The sequence below is a fragment of the Oryctolagus cuniculus genome, chromosome 5 (assembly GCF_964237555.1).
Source record: "Oryctolagus cuniculus chromosome 5, mOryCun1.1, whole genome shotgun sequence".
In the NCBI taxonomy this organism is placed as follows: domain Eukaryota; kingdom Metazoa; phylum Chordata; class Mammalia; order Lagomorpha; family Leporidae; genus Oryctolagus; species Oryctolagus cuniculus.
Genome location: NC_091436.1, coordinates 119885622 through 119893566, shown reverse-complemented (window position 1 = coordinate 119893566; position 7945 = coordinate 119885622). Strand labels below are relative to the sequence as shown.

The 7945-nt window shown below is 33.4% G+C and overlaps 1 pseudogene; it reads left to right on the top strand.

Annotated features, from left to right (window-relative positions):
• Positions 1–1238: 1238 nt before the first annotated feature.
• Positions 1239–7661, top strand: LOC138849874 (small ribosomal subunit protein uS14-like; annotated as a pseudogene).
• The last annotated feature ends 284 nt before the right edge of the window (positions 7662–7945 follow it).

Genomic DNA, 7945 nt, shown 5'->3' with positions numbered 1-7945 from the left:
AGCTTGCATATTCACTGTCTCATCCATGAAGTAACTGGAACTTAACGGGTCTCCATCCCAATAGTCTGGTCCCGATCAAAGGTATTCTTTATATAGTTGCTAAATGGACAGCATAAAAGATAAAATTGACTATCTTACTCATCTGCTTCAATCTAGGGCCAAAATCTCTATGGCATTGGAACTTAATGAGTTACAAGTCCTTTCGTGCTGTGGTCTCTAAATTTTTCTCTAGCTTTGTCATTCATTCACCAATTTCTGTTTGATACTTCATGTGCAAGAATTGTTCAACTGGTACCTGTGAATCACATCAGGCTGCTTCTCATATAGATAATTTTGTTTATGTGTTTGGGTCATATTTCTAGCTTTACCTGCTTAGTTCCTCAGTTTAACCCAATCATTGTTCAAAACTCAGTTCCATTATTACTTCTTCCTAATCTTAAACCCACACCTGCCCAGTTCAAGTTAGGCTTTCTACTTCTTGTTGTTTTTATTAAGATATTCCATTATCAGCTCTTCTAATACAGCAACATAGTATTTAATTATCTATTTAAATAATTGTTTCATCCCACAATTGATATTTCTGAGAAAATTTCACTATCTTAATTCACTTCGTATTCCAACACCTAAGACAAAGCCTGGTTCCTAAAATAAGTAAGTGGAGGAACAAATTGAAATAGATCATAGTAAATGACGCAATTAGTAAACTATTCACTTAAAAAGTAAAACATCAATCTTCTTAAGGATTGACAGAGGGGCAGACAGGGAAAGGAAGGCAATTTCAAACAAAATGGGGGTGGGAGGATGCAGTTTTCACTAAAGTCCCCAAGTTGAAAAGCAAAAATATGTTCAAATGAATTTTACTGTAGCTTGGGGTTATTCTAAGTAACATTGCTTGAGTCTGCATGAATATGACAAAAAAACCACAAATACTATCAGACCACTATAGTCCCATTATGAAGAGTAGTAGAAATAAAATATAATGAAGGTGAGGTTTGTGAAACAGTTTATCATAAAATTATAACAATAAAAGCAGGAAGAAAATCTATACTATATAATAACAATATTTCCGTGGTTGATAGAATATGAAGATCTGAGGTGATGGAACATAAAAACTGAAAGTGAAAATGACACTATTATAATTAATAGGGACTTCCAAGAGTAAACCACTAGGGGTTCAATATGCCATTTGATCCTCCCATGTTGAGATTAATGTGACTGTGAGATATTTAACTGAAAAAATGGAGAAAGTTGCAGAAAATACGGAGCTAGATCTTCAAGAGCAAGCTGGGCGAGCTGATAGCAAATTTGAAAATTATATCAATGAAAGTAAAGTAAGTTATAATTTCATATAATTTTTATATAATTTCATATAAATTCATATAATTTCATTTAATCCCTAAAAATTAAAAAAAAGAAAAATAAGATATGCAAGAGGAGGAGAAATGTGTCAACAAAAGACTTCAATGTTCAGAGCATCATTATTCACAATAAACCAAAATTATAGGATCAAGTTAGTCATCAGCTGGTTAGTGGATAAACCAAATATAGCATATCAATATAATGAAATATCACTCAATAAGAAAAAGGAATATACTATCTCTACATGGGTGAATTTCAAAAATGTTATGAGTGAAGTGAATAAAGGCAAACACAAAATAATACATATTGCCTGATTCTACCTATAAGATATGTCCTAAAATAGACAAATTGGTAGAAACTGAAAATAGGGCAATTATTTCTTTGAATTGTAAGTGTAAGCAGGAGTTAAATACACATGCTAATGAGAAAACTATTTGGGGTGATAGATATATTCTAAAACTGAATTTTGTTATGGATGCACAGTTCTATAAAAAAAACTAAGTTGTACACTTATCAAATGTGAATATTATGGTGTGTCAATTATATTCTAATAAAATTGCTATAAATTATATAAATGAAATAGCAATTAAAGTCTAAGAAGTTGCTGTAACATCAAGGACAATGGAGAGAAGAGCTGACTCAAGAACTAAATTTGGAGTGGATTTTCTTTTTTTTTAAGAATTATTTTATTTCTTTGAAAGACAGTGTTCGAGAGAGAGAGACACAGAGAGAGGGGTCTTCTATTCTGCTGATTCACTCCCCAAATGACCACAATGGCCAGAGCTGAGCTGATCTGAAGCCAGGAGCCAGAGCTTCTTCCAGGTCTCCCAAGGACTTGGGCTATCTTCTACTGCTTTCTCAGGCCAAAGCAAAGAGCTGGAGTGGATTTTCAATTTGAAAGATGGGAAGAAAATGAACTAATAATGAAAACAAAGTGTAGAGTGAGTGCTAAGAGGAATAAAGGAAACATGGACTTAAGATATATATATATATATATATATATATATATAAAAGAATATTATATTAATAGAAACAAGATAATTTTAAGACTTAAGTATTAAGTGAAATATTATCCAGAGATCAAGAATTGTAGGGACTAAAGTTATTGGTTTAGGAATTTAGATTCTAATTGAAGTTGCTTCAATTCAAGAAGTTAAATAAAAATAGGAGCAAATGAAGTAAATAGAAAATAGAAATATACAGATAACAGAAAAATACAGAGTAATAAATTCAGGAGTTAATGCTTAGAAAAGACCAACATGATTTTTTTATTTTTAGATTTTTTAGAAAGCTTTTATTTAATAAGTATAAATTGCATAAGTACAGCTTCAGGAATATAGTGGTTCTTCCTCCCATACCTGCCCTCTGACCCCAACTCCCGTCCCGCCTCCTACTCCCTCTCCCATCCCATTCTACATTAAAATTCATTTTTAATTATATTTATATATAGAAGACCACTTCTATACTAAGTAAAGATCTCAACAGTTTGCATCAACACAGACACACAAAGTATAATGTACTGTTTGCAGACAAGTTTTATTGTTGATTCTTATAGTTCAACTCATTGAGGACAGAGGTCCTACATGGGGAGTAAGTGCACAGTGACTCCTGTTGTTGATTTAACAACTGACACTCTTATTTATGATGTCAGTGATCACCTGAGGCTCTTGTCATGAGCTGCCAATGCTATGGAACATTTTCGAGTTAAACTCCATATGACTTTTTTGTTAAAAAGATAAGAATCCAAATTCATAGCCAAGGAATAAAGAAAATGAATGTAACTATAGACTGTGGCAAATGATAAAGAATTTCTAGTTGTGCTAATAAAATATAAAATTACCATGCTAAATAAAACTGGGAGCTTCAGACCCAATTTTTCAGAAAAAAAAATATAAAATTTCTAAGTTGGTTCAAGATATGGTTGAAATATCATGAATAAAAATAGTCAAATAAAATAGCCAAATACAATGGGAAAGTAATTTCAAAAACACTGCCTCTAAAACCTTTATAGACCAAGGTCATTCCTCCAGAATATTTCACCAAACTGCTAGTAAGATACTGTGTAACCTTGAGCCATTTACTTAATGTGTCCAAATTTCAATTTATTCATTCATAAAATGAAGATACACCACCACCCAGTAGAATTATTGTGAGCACTTAAGGAAATAATATGTATGAAAGTGTTACTCTCTTGAGATCGGGGAGAAATTCTGGAATCAGAACTATTAGGTCCTTTGTTTAAATTTCATATAAAGGCACTACTAATTATAGTGTTTTTTAGAAGTTGGTGGTAGAATTGATAGATAACACTCAGGTTGGGTCAAAAACTACTCATATGAAAGCTTCAGCTACTTCATCTATCATGTCTTTCCAACCTTGAGAAGTTGTATTATTTAAGTATCTCAATCCCTATTAAGAGTTCTAAACATTAGAAAATTGCCATTCAGTATTGTCATATAGTCAACAATAAAGAAAGAAAAAAACATCATTATTTTATTATCTTTTCTCTATTTATTAGGGCCTATAGTAGTATTCAAGATGAAATAATTTAAGCTTAATCTGAGAACCCCATACTCAAATACTCTCTCCAGTAATTAATAGTTCTATAATTTTAAGTTAGTTAGTGAAGACTAAGTTTTCTTATTTGTAAAGATGGAATTTTGTCTGGTCGAGACTCATAATAGTAAATATAGAGAAGAAATCAATAAACAATAATTCTGGAATCTTAGTTATTAGGATTAGCAAAGTTGTGAAAAAACTAGTAACTGATTCTAATATGTAGGAAAAATGTTACCATGTACAAGAGCTCTCTTTTATTATTTAAAAATTAGTCAATTTTTTATCAATTTTTTGACAAAAATAGCATCTATGGCTTAGAAACTTCAAAGAAAAGCAAACAAACACAAACAGCAGTTTCACAGAATAAGCCCAAAATGATTAATAAATGGAGTTTAGAACCTAGAATAATTAAAATAAATTGTAAAATTATGTGGAAAGGAAAGGCTTGTATTGCTTTATCATTGAGTTCAAGAAAATACAGTTTTTGTGTATTTTCTGTATTTAATGACTTTCATAAGCTTCCAAACATTTCCAAAATGACTAAACATGCTTACAATAATGGAAAATAGATTTGGGTTTGCTCTAAGCAGACTTATTGTAAGGAATGACTATTAACACAATAATGAATCACTAAGGGAAATATAAGAATTTCATCTCATGCATCTTCAAGAAGAGATTTGTGCTGAATTTTGATTGTCTGACTTTCTTTTTAGGAAAATGAAGACTAACTCAGCTTTGATTATGCAAGATAGATCCTAAGATGCATTCTAGAAGTTAGATTCTAGCATTTACTAGCTGTATGACTCTACAGAAAAGTTCCTTAATTTCTTTGAGGTGCAGTTTATTTACATGCAAAATAAATGTATAATACTGTTTATGATATTGCTACTATATACATTGTTGATACACACACACACATGCACACACTAGGTCACTTTACACTGTGCCTACTTCAGAGTAGACATTTCAAGAAGTAATAGATTGAATCATGTTTTTAAAATTTTTAAATTTCCCCAAGTAGTTATTCATTATACAAACTTTGGTATTTTTGTTTACTCATTTAAAATAAACTGAACATAGATACACTTGGATTTCACAACAGAAGTGCCCCTTCTAAAATAATTGCTTATAAACCTTATACCTTAATCTGTCATACACATTAAAGAAACTTACTGTCTGAAAAAATCTGGGCAAAATTACATCCCAATAAATAAACAGGCATCAGGTCTATGAATTACTCTTAAACATTTCTGAAAAACAATTGTGCTCTATTAGTTTGTAAATAAGCACATTATAAAATATAATAAAATACTTAATTCTGAGGAATCTCAACAAAACATGTAGAAATCCATTGTAACTTTTCTATATGTTTTTTAAAATATCTTTAAAATATTAGTTCCATGGCAGGCATTTGGCATATGGTTAAGACACTGCTTGGGATGCCCACATCTCCTATCACAGCACTTGGGTTTGAGTTCTGATTCCATTCTTGGTTCTAGTTCCCTGCTAATGCATACCCTAGTAGGCAGCAGGTAAAGGCTTAAGTACTTGGGTCCTTTCTACCTGTGTGGAAGACCTGGATTGAGTTACTAAATGTTGCAGGCATAGGGGAAGTGAACTAGTGGATGGGAGATCTCTCTGTCTCTCTGTCTTTCAAATGGATTAGATAAACAACAAAAAAAAAATGTTTAAAATAATTAAATAAGTAGTCCCTATGTACCTATTACATAAAACTAGATTTTTCATATGTTGGCTTTCTTTACAAAATATTTGGTACATATCTCTTAAGTGACAAGAGTCATGCACAAAAATATTTTGAATTTGGAGTAAGATCTAGGATTGTCTAAAGAGTTGGGTCTTCATTTCCAGACACCAGAGGTTGTCCAAAGCTCTGAGGAAATTAACTTCCACCAGTGAATGTGAGCCCTTGAAGAAAGTCTATGGGACAACCATCCTTTGTATCAGATGTTGTCTAGGTCTAAATCCCAATGGTAGAATAGAGGTTGCAGTCTTTACTATGTGACTCCATATACCCTAAAACACCCACAGTATGTCTGCTGTTTAGAATTTCAAAGGAGAATTGCAAAATATGAATTGGAGATAAAATCTGACTAGAATGCCACTAACTCGATGCAAATTCTTTCCTTTCCACTTATCTCTTGTTCTCTTTACCTTGAGTTCAGTCTAAATCCCACCATTTCATGTATTAGCTTTTATGCTATCTTAATCCACCAATTTGTCCCCTCTTTCTTCAAAATCAAACTAAGTTAAAAATTAAACTAGAATTAATAAAGATTAGAAAATGCCAATGTGATCAAATACAGAAAGAGAGGGGAAGTTGATGAAACTTGACAATATTTATAAATAGAAAGAAGTGGCAAAGTAGCAGAGAAATGATAAAGGCAGATAAATTATAACTGTCTCGTCACATCCATTTCTCTTCCATATGTTGTATATCACCTCTAGCAATTTACCGCACTCCAGCCCCAAGACAGTGGAAAGCAGAGGATTTCCTCAGAGACCGCCACACTGCACTGTTTCTCGCCTCTCTTTCTCAGGCCCACATTTTAAAAAACAGAAACACTCAACAGCAACCACGGGCCTACATTGGACTGCTTGTTTCTCCTCCAGGCCTGATTTCTAGGCATATTTTTTTCCTAGCCTTTGGAAATGTTTTTGCATTAATTTGATCATGGTTTCTTTCACACTCCCTTAATTAAAGTCCTAAAAAAAGGGATTTCACAGAAATTCATGGAGTGTCATCAGTGACATTTTCACAAGTGTTAAAAGAAATGAATATGATAATATATCACAGAATAAGTTCTTTGCCTTACTTAGTTTACTGGGTTTTGGAGAATAATCATGGTCCAAGTATGTCAACTAAAAAAATTCTAATTCTTAACATGTAGGTCCTAAACTCAAACCATTACATTGATAACTACTCCACCACATTTCTGGTTTTTTTTTTTTGTTTTTGTTTGTCTGTTTGTTTGTTTTTTGATAGGCAGAGTGGACAGTGAGAGAGACAGAGAGAAAGGTCTTCCTTTTCCGTTGGTTCACCCCCGCAGTGGCCGCTGCAGCCGGCGCACCGCGCTGATCCGAAGCTAGGGGCCAGGTGCTTCTCCTGGTCTCCCATGTGGGTGCAGGGCCCAAGGACTTGGGCCATCCTCCACTGCACTCCCAGGCCACAGCAGAGAGCTGGGCTGGAAGAGGAGCAACTAGGACAGAATCTGGCGCCCCGACCGGGACTAGAACCTGGGGTGCCAGCGCTGCAGGCGGAGGATTAGCCTATTGAGCTACGGTGCCAGCCTCCACCACATTTCTCTTATATACAACACTATTCCCAAACCCAACCCTCAAAACCTACTTAATTGTGGCTCCTTAAGTTGTTTGTATGCTTTCCATTTAATGTCTTAGAATATCATTTTTATTAATTATAATAGCATAAGTGTTCTTATCAGGATAGAAGGGGGTACTTGAAAAAACATGTGAGGAAATGGAATTAAAAAGTAAGTTTATTTTGTTGCAAAACATTTTTAAGCCTTTTTGCTTAGTTTCATTCCTGGAAGCAAGATGGGTCATTCAGCAGCTCTCTTGGAGTCACCTGGGAAAATTCCACCAGGGTTCCCATTCTTGCCACTCTGCTCAAACTGGCACAGTCTGATCCAGGCATATGGTATCAACATGTGCTGCCAGTATTTTCATCAGTATGCAATGATATCAGCTTCCTTAATTTGGACTAAGTGATTTTCCTTGAATGGATTCTCTAAGACATGAATACTATGGGAAATCATGCTAGGTCTTTATACATAAAATAAATAACTTCAATTTTTTAAAAAAAATCTATTTATACAAGTAGTCATGAAAAAGTTATGGAAAATGTGTATTATGAAAAATTATGCATAGATTTTTAAATTTGGGCCACCAAAATAAATCTCTTATTTTTTTAAAAAGATTTATTTATTTTGAAAGGCAGAGTTACAGAAAGAGAGAGAGAGAATCTTCCATCTGCTGGTTCATTCCTCAA